This window comes from Bos javanicus, chromosome X, assembly GCF_032452875.1.
Source record: "Bos javanicus breed banteng chromosome X, ARS-OSU_banteng_1.0, whole genome shotgun sequence".
NCBI lineage: Eukaryota > Metazoa > Chordata > Mammalia > Artiodactyla > Bovidae > Bos > Bos javanicus.
Window position 1 is genome coordinate 90,800,184 of NC_083897.1, and position 21,896 is coordinate 90,822,079.

Here is a 21,896-nt window from a genome sequence, read left to right on the forward strand (position 1 = left end):
CTGCCCCTAATATTTTAACAGTCTTTACTGTCAATGTCAACCAATCATCTAATTAGTAAACCAAATGGCCTCTTCTCAATATTCATACAATTTGAATGCAAGAGCATTTAACACCATTGATTGATGGCCTGCTCATTCTTAAAATCCTCTCCCTGCCCTTAGTTTCCATGATACCACTCTCCCATAATGCCTGCTCCTACATCTCTGATTGTCCTTTCTCTTTTACACCCCCTTTCTCCTCTCACACTCAGTTGATATCTTCCTCTTATTTTGATTTAAAAAAAGTAGTACTGAAAAGAGAACATCCTCATCTTTCCATCACTTCATTACCAACCTATCTTGACATGTTCCATGTTTCATCTACTAGTCACTCAGTTGTGTCCGACTCTTTGCGACCCCATGGACTGTAGCCCACCAGGCTCCTCTGTCCATGGGATTTCTCATACAAGAACACTGGAGTGAGTTGCCATTTCCTTCTCCAGGGCATCTTCCCAACCCAGGGATCGAATCCAGATCTTCAGCATTGCAGGAAGATTCTTTACTGTCTGAGCCACCAGGGAAGTCATACCTCTTCTTAATATAGATCATGATCCTTACTTTTTTAATCAAAGTTCAATCCCCTACTAATCTGACCTCCCAAGGCTTTTGCTGCTGAAATTATCCCTTCTTTTCTACACCACTTATTTTCCCCTCACTACTGGATTATCCCATTAGCAGTCAGATATTTAGTACTAAACCTCCCAGTCTTGATTCCAATTGCCTCCCAGTTAATATTCCACTTTTCTGTACCCCTTCACAGCTTAACTCCTAGGAAAACTTGTTATCATCACTTCCTATTCTTTCATGAAACAATCCATTCAGGCTTTTATCTCCAGCATTCCATTGTTAAAGTTACCAATCACTTCCATGTTGCCACAATCAAGTCAATTCTCAGAATCAATGTCTCATTAACATTTGACACAGCTGACTACTCCCTCTTTCTTTAATCAGTTTCATCACTTGGATTGCCGACACCACCTTGTTTTGGTTTTCTCCTACCACACTGGCCATGTCTCAGCTTTTGGGGGACTGATCATCTGTCCTACCTCTAAATATTGAAGTACCCCAAGGCTCAGTCCAAGGACTCTTTGCTGTCTACACTTAACCCCTTAGAGGTTTCATCTAGTCTCAAAGCTTTATCAGAGGGTGATAATTTAAATATTTAATATTGACATTTTTGATTCATCTAATTTCTTAGTAAATATTAGCATGTGGCTACCCAATGGAAATCTTTAACTTAACATGTACAAAACCAAGCTATTTATCTCCTATTTCTTCTTACCACTCACCAAACATTCCTTTTCCAGTCATTCCCACCTCAGTCTTCCCACCTTGATTTTCAGGCTAAAACCAGGGTATCTTTTATTCCTTACCTACCCACTCCATAGACTTCCCAGGTGGCACAGTGGTAAAGAATCTGCCTGCCAATGCAAGAGATGCAGGAAACCTGGGTTTGATACTTGGGTCAGGGAGATCCCCTGGAGGAGGACCTAGCAACCCACGCCAGTATTCCTGCCTGGAAAATTTCATGGATAGAGGAGACTGGTGAGCTTACCCTCTATGGGGTCACCGAGTCGGACACGACTGAGCGCACCTGTGCACTCACACACACACACACACACACACACACACACACTCTCTCTCTCTCTCTCTCTCTCTCCATACCATAACATTGCCCAACTTACCCCTAATCAATTAGCAACTCTAAAACACATTCCACATCCAAACTACTTTTCACTATCTTCACTACTAAAATTTGAGCTAAGACATAACCATCTCTTGCCTGAATCAATTATACTCTTAACAAATTTCCCTGCTTCCTTTCTGCCCCCTACAGTCTGTTTTCCATACAGCAGCCAGGGTGTTCATCTCCGAGTTCAAAACAAATCACAGTGCTGTTCTGCATAGAACGGGTTCACTTTGCAATTAGAATAAATCTGAACTCCTTACCAAAGCTTACAAAGCCCTATGTGATTGTGTCCCTGACTGCCTCTTCAACTTCATCTCCTTTTATGCATCTTTTTGCTTACTACACTCCAGTTTCAAAAGCTTTCTTTATGATCTCTGAATACACCATGCATTTTCCCATTTAAGGGTCTTTACACTTGATATCCTTCTGCTGGGAATGCTCTTCTCCCAAGATATTCATATGGCTGCCTCTCTCTCATCATTTACTTCTTAGTTCAAATATCTTCAGAGAAGCCTTCCTTGAACTAGCTAAAGCCTCCTCTGCCACCATCATACCCACCCTCAGTCATTTTATATGCTCTTATACTTCTTTGTTTTCCTTTATAGAACTTATCACAAACTGATATTAAGTGAAGTGAATGTTGCTCAGTCATGTCCGACTCTTTGCAACCCCATGGACTATACAGTTCATGGGATTCTCTAGGCAACAATACTGGATAGGGTAGCCTTTCCCTTCTCTGGGGGATCTTCCCAACCCAGGGATTGAACTCAGGTCTCCCGCATTGCAGGAGGATTCTTTACTAGCTGAGCCACAAGGGAAGCCCAATAATACTGGAGTGGGTAGCCTATCCCTTCTCCAGTGGATCTTCCCGACCCAGGAATCAAAACCAGGGTCTCCTGCATTGCAGGCAGCTTCTTTATCAACTGAGCTATCAGGGAAGCCCAAAACTAATATCAGATAATATATTTACTTGTTTGTAATCATTGTCTACTTTCTCTACCCCACTAGAATATCAGCTTCATGAAAAAAAGAATTGTTTTTCCCTTTGCTATATTCCCAGTTCCTATAAGAGTGCCTGGCCCAGAAGATGGCCCTAGTAGATATTTGTCTGTTAAAGGAAGGAAGGAAGAGAAGGAGAGACGGAAGGACAAAGGAAGAGTTCCTCTCCCTGTGCTTAGCTCTTAGATATACATTCCCCAGGATTTTGTCCAGTCCTCTTCCCTTCTCCTCTATGCTACCTTTTTTGTAAGATCCCTCCCACCTGACCTATGACTTCAATTACCATCTACCCAACTAATTCTCAATCTAATTATTGAGTCTTTCTTTCTTTCCCATACCCAAGAATTATAGTTACAGTTGTCTGCTGAACATTTCTATTAAGAGGTCTTATAGATGCTTCAATCTCTGCAGGTCTAGAACTAAGCTCTTTATTTTCCTTCCTTCTGATATCATGTATATAAAATACTGAATTAAATGCTTAGTGTCTAGTAGGGACTCAATAAATCCTAGTTCTTACAACTCCATGTACCCTATTATGCAAGAAACTTTAGACTCATCTTTGACTCATATTTATTTTCTTGAACTCACCATCTCAATTTTCAGATATTAACATTTGGAGGTCTGACAACCCAACATCCCTGGGGTTCTCAGCCTTTAATCCTCACTCCAGTAACCCTGATTGACCTTGCCTGGCATAAACTCATTTGATTCAATTAGCTATTCAATGAGTATCGAACTTGTATTCCTGCTAGGCACTATGATGGCTGTGTTAAAGATACAAGGATAAATAACACATGGACACCACCCAAAATCTACAGAGGGAAATGGATGAGTAAATATGCTTCTACAATATAGAATAAGCAGTTCTAGATGGAAGAAATCAGAGAGTATTGTTTATGGGAGGAAAACTTAATACGGTTCAGGGATGAAACAGCTAAGGAAAGCATCTTACAAGTGTTAAAGCCTTGGCTAAATCTTGAGTTAGCTAAGCAAACAAGTGAAGGGAGCAGTCATCATGATAGGAAGAAGGAGCAGAATGTGAAAAGACAGAGATATGAGAGATGATGTTATAGTTGGGAAGTTGGGCATAGCATGGGCATTCCATAGAGTGGAAGCTTGTATGGAGATTAAAAGGGTTATGTTCTAAAGGGCCTTGTTCAATAAAATTAAGGACTTTGAATTTTATCTTAAACAAATAGGGAACTTTGAAGTGTTATGGTGAGTTAGGTTTTCATGACCAGATTCACATTTAAAAAGAAGACTCATTGTACTATGGAGAACAGATTCAATTCGGGGGCAGCGGGGGAGGGGGTAGAGTATGGAAAAACTGAAGATAAAATAAACCAGCTGGGGGACTATTGCAGTGAACACATAAGTAAGGAGAAATGTGATAAATTTTCAGTAGGTAAAAACTGCCAAGCCTTGGTCAATTAGATACAGAAGCCAGTAGTTGAGAAAAATGAATTCACTGGAAACTGTTTACCCATTGTATATAGAGGTACATAAGAGGAGATTTCATCAGGTGTTGGAGGTACAGGTTGGTAAGTTTGATACATACATGTGGAATTTTTGAGAAGTATGTTGCTGCTGCTGCTGCTGCTAAGTTGCTTCAGTCGTGTCCGACTCTGTTCAACCTCATAGACTGCAGCCCACCAGGCTCCCCCGTCCCTGGGATTCTCCAGGCAAGAACACTGGAGTGGGTTGCCATTTCCTTCTCCAATGCATGAAAGTGAAAAGCGAAAGTGAATTCGCTCAGTCGTGTCTGACTCTTAGCGACCCCATGGACTGCAGCCTACCAGGCTCCTCCATCCATGGGATTTTCTAGGCAACAGTACTGGAGTGGGGTGCCATTGCCTTCTCCAGAGAAGTATGTGGGGGCATACAAATATCCAGAAAGCAATAGGATACATAAGAGAGAAGTACAGAATAGAATGAGAATGAATTAAAAATCACTCAGATTTTATAGTGTGAGAAAAGTAGAGAACATTGTATAGAATTTTGGAGAATACAATACTTAAGGGGAAAGTGGAGGAATAGAAAAGAGAAACCAAAGAAAAACTAGGGGAAATACAGTGTTGCCAGAGCCAAAGGAAGAGGAAATTTTGAGAAGGAAGCAGTGTTCAACAGTGTTAGGTACTGAGGAGAGGCTGTAATGGGTTGCTTCCCCCCACAAATGTATGTCCACTCAGAACCTTAAAGTGCAACCATATTTGGAAATAGGGCCTTTGCAGATATAACTAGTTAATATATGGTTATACAAGATTAAGGTTAGCTGTAAATCCAATAAATGGTATCCTTATAAGAAGGCCATGCAGACACAGACACAAAGGGGAAATTCTATGTACAGAAGGAGGCAGAGACTAGAGTGATGTGTCTAAAAGCCAAGAAATGCCAAGAGTTGCTGGCAACCACCAGAAGCCAGGAAGAAGCAAGGAAGGATTCTTTACTAGAGCATTCAGAAAGAGAAAAGCCCTGTTAACACCTTGATTTCAGATTTCTGGTCTCCGTAACTGTGAAAGAATCTCTGTTTTTTAAGGAACCCAGCTTGTGGTACTTCATTATGGCAGCCCTAGCACACTAATGCAGAAGTGGAGGAAGATAAGAATGGAAAAAAAGACCATTACTTTAAATAACTAACAGGTCACTGGTAATATCAGTCACAGTCACTAGAGGAATGTACTGGGGGACAACTAGATTCTTATGAGTTATGCTTGTCAATGAAAGGTGGCAGGGTAGCAATAGTGAGTGTAGACAACTTTTCAAGGTAGTTTAGCATGAACGAGAAAAGAGTAATATCTAAAGATAAAATAGGTCTGACAAAGGTTATTTTCAAGATGGGAAAAACCTGAACTGGTTTTCAGACACAGAGGATGGACCCAAGGCAAAGAGAACGATAACAGGGTGACTGTATGTATAAAAAAGAAAGTGGGAATTAAAGAAAAAAAATTCTCTAGGAAGTAGAGGGGAATGAGGACCAGAACACAAGAACTGGGTGTCTCCAAGTGAAAAGATCCACTTTGTGGATCACAGCTTTGTCATGGCAAAGAGGCTTGTGAGCTATGCCATACAGGGCCACCCAAGATGAATAGGTCACAGTGAAGAGTTCTAACAAAATGTGGTCCACTGGAGAAGGAAAAGGTGACCCATTTCAGTATTCTTGCTGCAAGAACCCCATGAACAGTATGAAAGGCAAAAAGATATGATAGCAGAAAATGAGTCCCCCAAGGTGAGAAGGTGTCCAATACGCTACTGGGGAAGAGCAGAGGGCAACTACTAATAGCTCCAGAAAGAATGAATGAAATGGCTGGGTCAAAGTGGAAACATGCTCAGTTGTGCATGTGTCTGGTGGTGAAAGTAAGGTCCGATGCTATAAAGAACAATATTGAATAGGAACCTGGAATGTTAGGTCCATGAATCAAGGTAAATTAGACGTGGTCAAGCAGGAAATGGCAAGAGTGAACACTGACATCTTAGGATTCAGTAAACTATTAATAAAATGGACAGGAATGGGCGAATTTAATTCAGATGACCAGTATATCTACCACTGTGGGTAAGAATCTCTTAGAAAAAATGGAGTAGCCTTCATAGTCAACACAAGAATCTGAAATGCAGTATTTGGGTGCAACCTCAAAAACAACAGAATGACCTTTGGTCATTGCCAAGGCAAACCATTCAACATCACAGTAATCCAAGTCTGTACCCCAACCACTGATGCCAAAGAAGCTGAAATTGAATGGTTCTATGAAGACATACAAGACCTTCTAGAAGTAATACCATAAAGATGTCTTTTTCATCACAGGGGACTGGACCACAAAAGTAGGAAATCAAGAGATACCCAGAACTACAGGCCAGTTTGGCCTTGGAGTACAAAATGAAGCAGGGAAAACACTAACAGTTTTGTCAAGAGAACACACTGGTAATAGAAAATACCTTTTCCCACAACCCAAGAGATGACACTGCACGTGGAAAATCAGGTAGATTATATTCTTTGCCGCCAAAGATGGAGAAGCTCTATACAGTCAGCAAAAACAAGCTGACCGTGGCTCAGATCATGAGCTCCTTATTGCAAAATTAAGGCTTAAATTGAAGAAAGTAGGGAAAACCACTAGCCAATTAAGGTATGACCTAAATCAAACCCCTTATGATTTTACAGTGGAGGTGACAAATAGATACAAGGGATTATATCTGGTAGATAAGAGTGCGGGAAGAACTATGGACAAAGGTTCACAACATTGTACAGGAGGCAGTGACTAAAACTATCTCAAAGAAAAGGAAATGCAAGAAGGCAAAGTGGTTGTATGAGGAGGCTTTACAAATATCTGAGGAAAGAAGAGAAGCAAAAGGCAAAGGAGAAAGGGAAAGATGTACCCAACTGAATGCAGAGTTCCAGAGAATAGTAAGGAGAGATAAGAATATTGTAAAGTAAAGAAAATAAATCCTAAAAAAAATTTTTTTAATAAATTAAATTAAAAAAGAAGGTCTTCTTAAATGAACAATGTAAAGAAACAGAGGAAAACAATAGAATGGGGAAAACTAGAGATCTCTTCAATAAAATAGGAAATATTAAGGGAGTATTTCATGCAAGGATGAGCACAATAAAGGACAGAAACAGTAAGGACCTAACAAAAGAAGAGATGAAGAAGAGGTAGCCAGAATACTCAGAGGAACTATACAAAAAAAGGTCTTAATGACCTGGATAATCACAATGGTGTGGTCACTCACCTAGAATCAGACATCCTAGAATGTGAAGTCAGGTGGGCCTTAGCAAGCATTACCATGAATAAAGCTAGTGGAAGTGATGGAATTATAGCTGAGCTATTTAAAGTACTAAAATATGATGCTGTTGAAATGCTGCACTCATGTCAGCAAATTTGGAAAACTCAGCAGTGGAAACAGGACTGGAAAAGGTCAGTTTTCATTATAATCCCAAAGAAGGGAAATGCCAAAGAATGTACAAACTACCATACAATGGCATTCCTTTCACATACTAGTAAGGTTATACTCAAAATATTTTAAGCTAGGCTTCAGCAGTACATGAACTGAGAAGTGCCAGATGTACAAGCTGGGTTTCAAAGAGGCACAGGAACCAGAGATCAAGTTGCCAACATTCATTACATCATAAATAAAGCAAGGGAATTCCAGAAAAACATCTACTTCTGCTTCATTGACCACACTAAAGCCTTTGACTGTATGAATCACAACAAATTGTGGAAAATTCGTAGAGACCAGACCACTTTACCTGTATGGTGAGAAACCTACACACAGGTCAAGAAGCAACAGTTAGAACCAGACATGGAACGACTCGTTAAAAAGTGGGAAAGGAGTACAACAAGGCTGTATATCGTCACCCTGCTTATTTAACTTATATGCAGAGTACATCATGCAAAGTGCTCGCATGAATCACAAGCTGGAATCAAGATTGCTGGGAGAAATATCAACAACTTCAGATATGCAGATGATATCACTCTAATGGCAAAAAGTGAAGAGGAACTAAAGATCTTCTTGATGAGGCTGAAAGAGGAGAGTGAAAAAGCTGGCTTGGAAGTCAACATTAAAAAAAAAAAAAAACTAAACTAAAATCATGGCATCTGGTCCCATCACTTCATGGCAACTAGAAGGGGAAAAAGTGGAAACAGTGAGAGATTTTATTTTCTTGGGCTCCAAACTCACTGTGGACAGTGACTGCTACCATGAAGTGAAAAGATGCTTGCTTCTTGGAAGGAAAGCTATGACAAACTTAGACATCATTTTAAAAAGCAGAGACATCATTTTGCCAAAAAAAGTTGGCATAGTCCAACTATGGTTTTTCCAGTAGGCATGTATGGATGTGAAATTTGGACCATAAGGAAGGCTGAGTGCCAAAGAATTGATTCTTTTGAATTATGGTGCTGGAGAAGACTCTTGAGAGTCCCTTGGACTGCAAGGAGATCAAAGCAGTCAATCCTAAAGAAAATCAACTCTGAATACTCATTGGAAGGACTGCTGCTGACGCTCCAATGTTTGGCCACCTGATGTGAAGAGCCAAATCGTTGGCAAAATCCCTGATGCTGGAAAAGATTTAAGGCAAAAGAAGAAGGGGGCAGCAGAGGGGGAAATGTTGGATAGCATCACTGACTCACTAGACATGAATTTGAGCAAACTGGGAGATAGTGGAGGACAGAGGAGCTTGGCCTGCTGCAATCCATGGGGTCACAAAGCGTTGGACACAACTCAGCAACTGAACAACAAAGAAGACAAACTTTTTAAAATGCATATCCCTTGAATTTCAGGGAGATAAGGATAGAAAGAAAAGAGTCATTTAGTGTTATTAAAGCAATGGCACCCCACTCCAGTACTCTTGCTTGGAAAATCCCATGGACAGAGGAGCCTGTTAGGCTGCAATCCATGGGGTCGCTAAGAGTCGGACACGACTGAGCGACTTCACTTTCACTTTTCACTTTCATGCATTGGAGAAGGAAATGGCAACCCACTCCAGTGTTCTTGCCTGGAGAATCCCAGGGATGGGGGAGCCGGGTGAGCTGCCATCTATGGGGTCGCACAGAGTCAGACACGACTGAAGTGACTTAGCACAGCATAGCATACAAGGTCTTCAACACTGGAAAGAAGTGGCTGGACTTAATTTTGGAGGTTATTGAGGCTTTTTTTTTTTTTTTTTGAGAAAGGGAATGACATGATCCAGGCTAAACACAATGGAGATCTCATAACTCATAAGGCTTACCCAAAGCACAATTACTGCTGATTGAAATGATTACAGAGATGTGCTTTAGGGAGATTTATTTGGCAGAACTGCAGAAAATGGGTTGGAGTACATCCAGACAAGAGGTAATGAGTATCTGGCAGTAGCAGGAAGAAGGCAAAGGAGATAGATGAGTTGGATATTAGAAACACTGCAGAAGAAGCTCAGAAAAGACTTGATGACAATTAGGGATAAGAGAGGGAATGAAGAGAATTCTATAGTTGTGAGCCTGACTTCCAGGGGTGGGATATATGCCATGGTCTGAAATAGAGATATTAGGCAGGGAAGTTGGGTACAGGTTAATACACACTTTGGGATAGAAATCTGCAGCTCAAAAAGAAGGTAAAGCTGGGCAGAGGGATCTGGCAGTCTCCTGCATCTAAGAGAGAGGTGAAACACTTGGATGTAGATCAATTCATAAAAGAGTTAGCAGAGGGAAAAGATAAGGTAAAGGATAGGATCATGAATGTACTTTGGGTGCAGGAAGAGTATGTTTCCCTCAAGTGCAGGAAGGATTCCTAGAGGAGATAGCAAATGTGAGACATCTCAGAAATGGTGGAAAGAATGCTTGACTGGTAAGCAGAAGCTGCTGGTTTAGTCCTACCTCTGTCACTTCCAAGCTATGTGAACTTAAGAGTCTTTTCCTGTGCTAGGCATCAGTTTTTTTTTTCACCTATAAAATGGGGTCACTGAATATCGTGATTAGAGAGACCCCTTTTAGCTCTGACAGTACATTTTCTTTTGATTACAGCTTGACTTCAATGTATGGCCAGGCTTTGGTTCAGCAGGGAGGGGTGAAAAACTTTCTAAGTCAAGGAACAGCATAGAAAAGGCAAAAAGGCAAATTTAAGGAATGAGAAATAAACCAATCTGGAACTAGTTGTTTTCACAAATTGTGCTATCTAACCTAATGATTATTTGACGATTATGATTGATAATAATACACTGAATACGCTGTCAAAAGTGCTAGCTATTAAAAGGAAATATGTATAATGAAGTTTTAACCACTATTGTACTCCCTGCTAAAATCAGTACTGAAGGATAAGCACTGCCTTCCTTTTATTTACTCAGGAAAAGGAAAAGAACAGTTATCAAATGCCTACTTTGTTTCAGGTACTTTCATATATTTGACTAAAATGCAATTTCCTTGAGGGCAAAATTTTCTCTTTAAGTCTGCTGTATTAACTGCTATATGACCAATACCTAGAGTAATGCCTAGCACATAGTTGGCACTCAATAAATATTCTTTGAATGATTTGGGAAATATATATATATATATATATATATATAAAATCTCATTTAATCCTTAAAACAATCTTACAAGAGGCATTAGTATTCTCATTATACAGGAGGAATAAGAATGGCTAAAACAAGTTATGTAAATTTGTTCAATGTCATGCCAGCGTCAAACAGAATAGACTATAAGCTCCATATGGGCAGGGAATGTGTCTGTTTTCTTCTTTATGCTGTCCCCAGCAGTTAGCCCAGTATCTAGATTACAGAAGCATTCAATAAATATATTTTTTATTGAAGTATTTACAATGTTGTGTTAGTTTCTGGTATACAGCAAAGTGGTTCAGACACACACAAATGCACACACACACACACACACACACACACATATATATATATACATATATTTTTTCAGATTCTTTTATATATTAGGTTATTATAAGATATTGAATATAGGTCCCTGTGCTATATATAGTAGGTCCATGTTGTTTGTTTTATATATAGTACTGTATACATCGTTTGAATAAGAGGAAGCAAGCAAGCAGACACATATAAATGCTGTTCATTTTGCCTTATACCAGCCACATCATCACCAAAACTCTAAAGAGTAATTGAATCTCAAGAATTCATCAATTGGCCTCATATTGTTGGCTTAAACATTCTGTGATTTTTTAAATTCAGTCTCACTTGTACACACTAATGGTTTTCTTTCAGTCCTTTTAACCTTTAGATAGAATCTCAAGGTCTTCTTTTTAGAGAATGCTTTATACCAAGAGTCAGCAAACTTTTTTCTATAAACAGCTAGGCAGTAAATATTTTGAACTTTGAGGGCCATATGTTCTCCAAAGGAAATACTCAACCTTGCCATTGTGGTTTAAATGCAACATGTAGATCAATAAACACGGCTGTGTTCCAATAAAACTTTATAAAAACAGGTGGCAGACCAGATTTTGCCACAGACTACAGTTTACCAATCCCTGCTCTATGAAAGTACTTTCATACTTATGCTATCTCTTGCCTTTCCAGGACTTCTCTAACACTGTGTCAACTGTGAGGCTTCTCCTATCCCTGATATATTAATATATAACAAGACTAACACAATTTTAATGAGTTTTAACAGTTTAACCCCTTCCATTTATTTTTTTCAAAATTTTTTTCAGATTGCATTTTTTTAATTTATTTTTTAATTTTACAGTATTGTATTGGTTTTGCCATATATCAACATGCATCTGCCATGGGCGTACACGTGTTCCCCATCCTGAACCCCTCTCCCACCTCCCTCCCCATACCATCCCTCTGGGTCATCCCAGTGCACCAGCCCCAAGCTTCCTGTATCCTGCATCGAACCTGGACTGGTGATTCATTTCTTATATTATACATGTTTTAATGCCATTCTCCCAAATCACCCCCCTCTACAGAGTCCAAAAGACTGTTCTATACATCTGTGTCTCTTTTGCTGTCTCACATACAGGGTTGTTGTTACCATCTTTCTAAATTCCATATATATGTGTTAGTATACTGTATTGGTGTTTTTCTTTTTGGCTTACTTCACTCTGTATAATATGCTCCAGTTTCATCCACCTCCTTAGAACTGATTCAAATGTATTCTTTTTAATGGCTGAGTAATACTCCATTGTGTATATGTACCACAGCTTTCTTATCCATTCATCTGCTGATGGACAAAATAGGCCAAAGAACTAAATAGACATTTCTCCAAAGAAGACATACACATGGCTAACAAACACATGAAAAGATGCTCAACATCACTCATTATCATAGAAATGCAAATCAAAACCACAATGAGGTACCATTTCACGCCAGTCAGAATGGCTGCAATCCAAAAGTCTACAAGCAATAAATGCTGGAGAGGATGTGGAGAAAAGGGAACCCTCTTACACTGTTGGTGGGAATGCAAACTAGTACAGCCACTATGGAGAACAGTGTGGAGATTCCTTAAAAAACTGGAAATAGAACTGCCATACGACCCAGCAATCCCACTGCTGGGCATACACACCGAGGAAACCAGAATTGAAAGAGACACATGTACCCCAATGTTCATCGCAGCACTGTTTATAATAGCCAGGACATGGAAGCAACCTAGATTGTCCATTTATTTTTTAATGTAATTTTTATTAACACCAAAAACATTTTGTATTGAGGGCTTCTGTGGTGGCTCAGATGGTAAAAAATCTGTCTAGGAAATCCCGTGGACAGAGGAACCTGGTGGACTACAGTCCATGGGTCACAAAGAGTCGGACACGACTGAGCGATTAACACTTTCACTTTGCCAATTAACAATGTTGTGATAGTTTCAGATGAACAGTGAAGGGATATATTCCCTTCCATTTAATTGTAGATGGCAGGGGTATAATCACAACAGAGAAAGATCAACTAGGGAGGTTGGCAGGTGGCATAAAGCCCCCAAATATGATAGATCATTTTACTAACCATGTTGGTATAAGATCTGAACATCAGGTGTGCAGGGGAAAAAAAAAAAAAACTAGAATTTTTTTTTTTTTTCTGATCAATGTACCTAGAGTTGATCAGTTAAAAACAAGATCACAAATAACTATACTCAAAAAGGACTGGACACAATCTCATATATCAACTTAGGTGACCATGAAAACTATCAAGTGGACCAATTACATACATTCTCTACTCCCCTACATCAGGATGTGTAAAAAAAATTCTTAGTCTTATGTACCATAAAGTGTACCAGGTGCTGGGGACACAACAATGAATATGGAGCAGCCCCTCCTCTCATGGTTATTCTAGTCTAGGGGTCAGTACATTTTTCTCTATAAAGAGAGTAATAATAAATATATTTTAGGTCATAGAGTTTCTGTCACAACTACTGAGCTGTGCCATCATAGTATAAAAGCAGTTATAGACAATATGTAAATGAATAGGCATGGTTCTGTTCCAATAAAGCTTTATGGACAAAGAAATGCGAGTTTCATACGATTTTCACATGTTATGAAAGCTTATTTGTCTTTTGTCTCTTTTCCCCAATCATTTAAAAATACATGTTAAAAAACACTCTTCAGTTCAGTTCAGTCACTCAGTCGTGTCCGACTCTGTGACCCCATGAATCGCAGCACGCCAGGCCTCCCTGTCCATCACCATCTCCTGGAGTTCACTCAGACTCATGTCCATCGAGTCGGTGATGCCATCCAGCCATCTCATCCTCTGTCGTCCCCTTCTCCTCCTGCCCCCAATCCCTCCCAGCATCAGAGTCTTTTCCAATGAGTCAACTCTTTATATGAGGTGGCCAAAGTATTGGAGTTTCAGCTTTAGCATCATTCCTTCCAAAGAACTCCCAGGGCTGATCTCCTTTAGAATGGACTGGCTGGATGTCCTTGCAGTCCAAGGGACCCTCAAGAGTCTTCTCCAACACCACAGTTCAAAAGCATCAATTCTTCAGCACTCAGCTTTCTTCACAGTTCAACTCTCGCATCCACACATGACCACTGGAAAAACCATAGCCTTGACTAGACGGACCTTTGTTGGCAAAGCAATGTCTCTGCTTTTGAATATGCTATCTAGGTTGGTCGTAACTTTCCTTCCAAGGAGTAAGCGTCTTTTAATTTCATGGCTACAGTCACCATCTGCAGTGATTTTGGAGCCCCCAAAAATAAAGTCTGACACTGTTTCCCCATCTATTTCCCATGAAGTAATGGGACCAGACCTTATAAGTTAATATTACAACAGTGCACTGAAACTTTACCCATGTGATAACCATGTATTTTCTCTTTCTGTACAATTTTGTAATTTCCAGCATATACAACCTCTTTCTTTCACATGTATTTCCTATTAAAGTCATTTGTAAGAATTATATTGTTTGGTTGCTATCGTGAATGGAATATATTTCTCCTCATAGCTCCTTATTGTTGAGATCTAGTGTTGGTTTCAAATTAAATTTGTGCTTCTTTGGCTTATCTTTTGAACTGGGAATAACACCTTACAATTTCCTCATTAATATTAAATAAAAATGTTTAATACATGTTTATCTATCACTATGAGAGTTAAGATTTTACCTTCTCAAAAATTATCTTTTAACAATTGCAATGTATTGTTATTGTCCAACATTACTGAACTAGATTTGATAGAATTTCATTCATAGGTTTTGCATCAGAATTCACAAACTGGATAGAATGTTCTTTTTGGAGCAGTTTATCAAGCATTAGTATCAGAGTGATGCTACCTTCAAAACGAATGTGAATAACTGCAAGATTTTCAATTGTATAACACTGCTATAGAATTGAATTTGGCTATTCCTAGAAAGTTTGAAAGAACTCACAGATAAATACATCTGACCTTAAGTATTTTTAGAAGTTTCTCTTTGATAATTGTCTTCAATGTTTCTACAATTATAGGTCTATTTAGTTTGCAACTTTTCAGTAATGCTTATAATTTAACATTTTATTAGATCTTTTTAATTTCTCTGAGATTTTCAAATTTATAGTAGTTCAATTTAATAGTGTCCTATGATTTAAGAAATACTTTATTTCTTGTTATACTCCATTTATAATTTAAATTTTTATTTATAATTTATCTTTGTTTTCTTGATTAAATTTGCTAGAGGCTTATCTACTTAATTCATCCCCCCATTAAAAAAGCTTACTCCTTGACTTTGTATTATATTGGATTCTTAGTAACATGATTTCATTTATTTTTAATAATGAAATATTTAAGGTTATGAATTTACTTCTGAACATGGCTCTGAAAGATTTAATAACTCATGATTTCATTTTTGTTATTTTTTATTAGTCTGTCAGGGCTTCTTTGAGTTAATACTTGCATATAAATGTGTTCTGAAATATTCATGTAGTTGAAGACTTCTGTTTATTTATTTTTAAATTTTAATTAATTTATTTTAATTAGAGGCCAAATACTTTACAATATTATAGTGGTTTTGCCATACAATGACATGAATCACCCATGGGTGTACATGTGTTCCCCATCCTAAATGAACTCCCACCTCCCTTCTGATCCCATCCCTCCAGGTCATCCCAGTGCACCAGCCCCAAGCACCCTGTCTCATCCCTCAAACCTGGACTGGTGATCTGTTTCACATATGATAATATTCATGTTTCAATGATATTTTCTCACATCATCCCACCCTCGCCTTCTCCCACAGAGTCCAAAAGACTATTCTATACATCTGTGCCTCTTTTGCTGTCTTGCATATAGGGTTATCATTACCGTCTTTTTAAATTCCATATATATGCATTAGTATACTGTATTGCTGCTTTTCTTTATGACTTACTTCATTCTGTATAATACACTCCAGTTTCATCCACCACATTAGAACTGATTCAAATGTATTCTTTTTAATGGCTGAGTAATATTCCATTGTGTATATGTATCACAGCTTTCTTATCCATTCATCTCTGGATGGGCATCTAGGTTGCTTCCATGTCCTGGCTATTATAAACAGTGCTGTGATGAACATTGGGGTACACGTGTCTCTTTCAATTCTGGTTTCCTCAGTGTATATGCCCAGCAGCGGGATTGCTGGGTCATATGGCAATTCTATTTCCAGTTTTTTAAGGAATCTCCACACCGTTCTCCATAGTGGCTGTACTAGTTTGTATCCCCACCAACAGTGTAAGAGGGTTCCCTTTTCTCCACACCCTCTCCAGCATTTATTGTTTGTAGACTTTTGGATAGCAGCCCTCTGACTGGGGTGAGATGGTACCTCATTGTGGTTTTGATTTCCACTTCCTGATAATGAGTGATGTTGAACATCTTTTTGTGTATTTGTTAGCCATCTGTATGTCTTCTTTGGAGAAATGTTTGTTTAGTTCTTCGGCCCATTTTTTGATTGGGTCGTTTATTTTTCTGGAATTAGCTGCAGGAGTTGCTTGTATATTTTTTAGATTAATTCTTTGTCAGTTGCTTCGTTTGCTATTATTTTCTCCCATTCTGAAGGCTGTCTTTTCACCTTGCTTATAGTTTCATTTGTTGTGCAAAAGGTTTTAAATTTAATTAGGTCCCATTTGTTTATTTTTGCTTTTATTTCCATTACTCTGGGAGGTGGGTCATAGAGGATCCTGCTGTGATTTATGTCGGGGAGTGTTTTGCTTGTGTTTTCCTCTAGGAGTTTTATAGTTTCTGGTCTTATGTTTAGATCTTTAATCCATTTTGAGTTTATTTTTGTGTATGGTGTTAGAAAGTGTTCTAGTTTCATTCTTTTACAAGTGGTTGACCAGTTTTCCCAGCACCACTTGTTAAAGAGATTGTCTTTAATCCATTGTACATTCTTGCCTCCTTTGTCAAAGATAAGGTGTCCATAGGTGCGTGGATTTATCCTGGGCTTTCTATTTTGTTTCATTGATCTATATTTCTGTCTTTGTGCCAGTACCATACTGTCTTGATGACTGTAGCTTTGTAGTATAGCCTGAAGTCAGGCAGGTTGATTCCTCCAGTTCCATTCTTCTTTCTCAAGATTCTTTGGCTATTCGAAGTTTTTTGTATTTCCATACAAATTGTGAAATTATTTGATCTAGTTCTCTGAAAAATACCGTTGGTAGCTTGATAGAGATTGCATTGAATCTATAGATTCCTTTGGGTAGTATACACATTTTCACTATGCTTCTTCCAATCCAGGAACATGGTATATTTCTCCATCTATCTGTGTCCTCTTTGATTTCTTTCATTAGTGTTTTATAGTTCTCTATATATAGGTCTTTTGTTTCTTTAGGTAGATATCTTCCTAAGTATTTTATTCTTTTCCTTGCAATGGTAAATGGAATTGTTTCCTTAATTTCTCTTTCTGTTTTCTCATTGTTCATGTATAGGAATGCAAGGGATTTCTGTGTGTTAATTTTATATCCTTCAATTTTACTATATTCATTGATTAGGTCTAGTAATTTTCTGGTGGAGTCTTTAGGGTTTTCTATGTAGAGGATCATGTCATCTGCAAACAGTGAGAGTTTTACTTTTTTTCAAATTCGGGTTCCTTTTATTTCTTTTTCTGCTCTGATGGCTGTGGCCAAAACTATGTTGAATAGTAGAGGTGAGAGTGGGCACCCTTGTCTTGTTCCTGACTTTAGGGGAAATGCGTTCAGTTTTTCACCATTGAGGATATTGTTTGCTGTGGGTTTGTCATATATAGCTTTTATTATGTTGAGGTATGTTCCTTCTATGCCTGCTTTCTGGAGGGTTTTTGTCATAAATGGATGTTGACTTTTGTCAAAGGCTTTCTCTGCATCTATTGAGATAATCATATGGTTTTCATTTTTCAATTTGTTAATGTGGTGTATTACATTGATTGATTTGCGGATATTGAAGAATCCTTGCATCCCTGAGATAAATCTCACTTGGTCATGATGTATGATCTTTTTAATATGTTGTTGGATTCTGTTTGCTAGAATTTTGTTAAGGATCTTTGCATCTATGTTCATCAGTGATATTGGCCTGTAGTTTTCTTTTTTTATGGCATCTTTTTCAGGTTTTGGTATTAGGGTGATGGTGGCCTCATAGAATGAGTTTGGAAGTTTACTTTCCTACGCAATTTTCTGGAAGAGTTTGAGTAGGATAGGTATTATGTCTTCTCTAAATTTTTGGTAGAATTTAGCTGTGAAGCCGTCTGGTCCTGGGCTTTTGTTTGCTGGAAGAGTTCTGATTACAGTTTCAATTTCTGTGCTTGTGATGGGTCTGTTAAGATTTTCTATTTCTTCCTGGTTCAGTTTTGGAAAGTTGTACTTTTCTAAGAATGTGTCCATTTCTTCCAAGTTGTCCATTTATTGGCATATAGTTGCTGATAGTAGTCTCTTATGATCCTTTATATTTCTGTATTGTCTGTTGTGATTTCTCCATTTTCATTTCTAATTTTGTTGATTTGATTCTTCTCCCTTTGTTTCTTGATGAGTCTGGCTAATGGTTTGTCAATTTTATTTATCTTCTCAAAGAACCAGCTTTTAGCTTTGTTGATTTTTGCTATGGTCTCTTGCTTCTTTTGCATTTATTTCTGCCCTAATTTTTAAGATTTCTTTCCTTCTACTAACACTGAAGTTCTTCATTTCTTCCTTTGCTAGTTGCTTTAGGTGTAGAGTTAGGTCATTTATTTGATTTTTTATTGTTTCTTGAGGTAAGCCTGTATCTCTATGATCCTTCCCCTTAGCACTGCTTTTACAGTATCCCATAGGTTTGGTTTGTTGCATTTTCATTTTCCTTCATTTCTATGCATATTTTGATTTCTTTTTTGATTTCTTCTGTGATTTGTTGGTTATTCAGAAGCGTGTTGTTTAGCCTCCATATGTTGGAATTTTTAATAGATTTTTTTCCTGTAATTGACATCTAATCTTACTGCATTGTTGTCAGAAAAGATGCTTGGAATGATTTCAATTTTTTTTGAATTTACCAAAGCTAGATTTATGGCCCAGAATGTGATTGAACCTGGAGAAGGTTTTGTGTACACTTGAGAAAAATATGCAATTCATTGTTTTGGGGTGAAATGTCCTATAGATATTAATTAGGTCTAACTGGTCCATTGTATCATTTAAAGTTTGTTTCCTTGCTAATTTTCTGTTTAGTTGATCTATCCATAGGTGTGAAAGGGGTATTAAAGTCTCCCACTATTATTGTGTTATTGTTAATTTCCCCTTTCAAACTTGTTAGCATTTGCCTTACATATTGTGGTGCTCCTATGTTGGGTGCTTATATATTTATAATTGTAATATCTTCTTCTTGGATTGATCCTTTGATCATTATGTAGTGTCCTTCTTTGTCTCTTTTCACGGCCTTTATTTTAAACTCTATTTTATCTGATATGAGTATTGCTACTCCTGCTTTCTTTTCATCTCCATTTGCCTGAAATATCTTTTTCCACCCCTTCACTTTCAGTCTGTATGTGTCTCTTTTTTTTGAGGTGGGTCTCTTGTAGGCAGCATATACAGGGGTCTTGTTTTTGTATCCATTCAGCCAGTCTTTGTCTTTTGGTTGGGGAATTCAACCCATTTACATTTAAGGTAATTATTGATAAGTATGATCCTGTTGCCATTTACTTTGTTGTTTTGGGTTTAGTTTATACACACTTTCTGTGTTTCCTGTCTAGAGAAGATCCTTTAGCATTTGTTAGAGAGCTGGTTTGTTGGTCCTGAATTCTTTCAGCTTTTGCTTGTCTTTAAAGCTTTTGACTTCTTCATATTTGAATGAGATCCTTGCTGGGTATAGTAATCTGGGTTGTATGTTTTTCTCTTTCATCACTTTAAGTATGTCCTGCCATTCCCTTCTGGCTTGAACAGTTTCTACTGAAAGATCAGCTGTTATCCTTATGGGAATCCCCTTGTGTGTTATTTGTTGTTTTTCCCTTGCTACTTTTAATATTTGTTCTTTGTGTTTGATCTTTGTTAATTTGTTTTATATGTGTCTTGGGGTGTTTCACCTTGGGTTTATCCTGTTTGGGACTCTCTAGGTTTCTTGGACTTGGGTGACTATTTCCTTCCCCATTTTAGGGAAGTTTTCAGCTATTATCTCAAGTATTTTCTCATGGCCTTTCTTTTTGTCTTCTTCTTCTGGGACTCTTATGATTCGAATGTCGGGGCATTTCACATTGTCCCAGAGGTCCCTGAGGTTGTCCTCATTTCTTTTCATTCTTTTTTCTTTTTCCTCTATGCTTCATTTATTTCTACCGTTCTATCTTCTACCTCATTTATCCTATCTTCTGCCTGTGTTTTTCTACCGTTGATTCCCTCCAGAGTGTTTTTGATCTCATTTGTTGCATTATTCATAACTGATCGACTCTTTTTTATTTCTTCTAGGCCCTTGTTACACATTTCTTGCATCTTTTCAATCCTTGTCTCCAGGATATTCATCTGTAACTCTATTTTGTTTTCAAGATTTTGGATCATCTTTACTATCATTATTCTGAATTCTTTGCAGGTAGACTCCCTATCTCCTCCTCTTTTGTTTGGTTTGGTGGGCGTTTATCATATTCCTTTACCTGCTGAGTATTTCTCTGCCTTTTCATCTTGTTTAGATTGCTATGTTTGGGGTGGCTTTATTCTGGTAGTTTGTCATTCCTCTGTATTGTGGAGGTTCCTCCCTGTGGGTTGCATTGGATGAGTAGCTTGTCAAGGTTTTCTGGTTAGGGAAGTTTGCATCGGTGTTCTGGTGGGTGGAACTGGATCTCTTCTCTCTGGAGTGCAATGAAGTGTCCCATAGTGAGTTTTGAGATGTCTATGGGTTTGGTGTGACTTTGGGCAGCCTATATATTGAAGCTCAGGCCTATGTTCCTGTGTTGCTGGAGAATTTGCATGGTATGTCTTGCTCTGGAACTTGTTGGCTCTTGGGTGGCTCTTGGTTTCAGTGTAGGTATGGTGGCTTTTGGATGAGCTCTTATCAGTTAATGTTCCCTGGAGTCAGGAGTTCTCTGGTGTTCTCAGGATTTGGACTTAAGCCTCCTGCCTCTGGTTTTCAGTCTTATTCTTACAGTAGCCTCAAGACTTCTCCATCTATACAGCACCGATGATAAAACATCTAGGTTAATGGTGAAAAGAGGGACACCCAGTAAGGGTGAGGGACAGTGAGGGACACCCAGAGAAGTTCACAGAGTTACATGGAGAAGAGAAGAGGGAGATAGCAGTGACCAGTAGGAGAAAAGGGGGAATTAAAAGGGGGGAGAACAATCTAGCCAGTAATCAATTCCCTATGTGCTCTCCACAGTCTGGAACCCTCAGAGATGTTCACGGAGTTACATAGGGAAGAGAACAGGGAGGAAGGAGATAGAGGTGACCAGGTAGAGAAAAGTAGGAATCAAAAGGAGAGAGACAGATCTAGCCAATAATCAGTTCCCTAAGTATTCTCCACAGCCCGGAACACACAAAGAGATTCACATCATTGGGTAGAGAAGAGAAGGGAGAAGGAGGAGATAGAGGTGACCTGGGTGAAAAAAAGGAGAATCAAAAGGGGGAGAGAGTAGTCAACCCAGTAATCACACTCATAAGTAAAAATGGGCACTGAAGTTTGAATTCTTAAAGGTACAAAATTGGTAACAAATACCAAAATGCACAGGTTAAAAATCTAGTATAGAGGTTAGCCTCAAAGATACACTATTAGAAGAACAAAGCAAAATCACAAAAATTATAAGAAATATATATGAAGTTTGCTTTAAAAATAGGGGTTTTTTTTGCAAGGTAATAGTAGGTTATAAAAATGAAAATTAAAGGATTAATAGAGGACTTAAAAGTAAAA

The 21,896-nt window shown here is 38.3% G+C and overlaps 1 protein-coding gene across 2 annotated transcripts in view; it reads right to left on the minus strand.

Moving 5' to 3' along the window:
• SHROOM4 (shroom family member 4) overlaps positions 1–21,896 on the minus strand; it is a 265,872-nt gene that overhangs the window by 100,277 nt on the left and 143,699 nt on the right. The gene's annotated exons all lie outside the window — the stretch shown is intronic.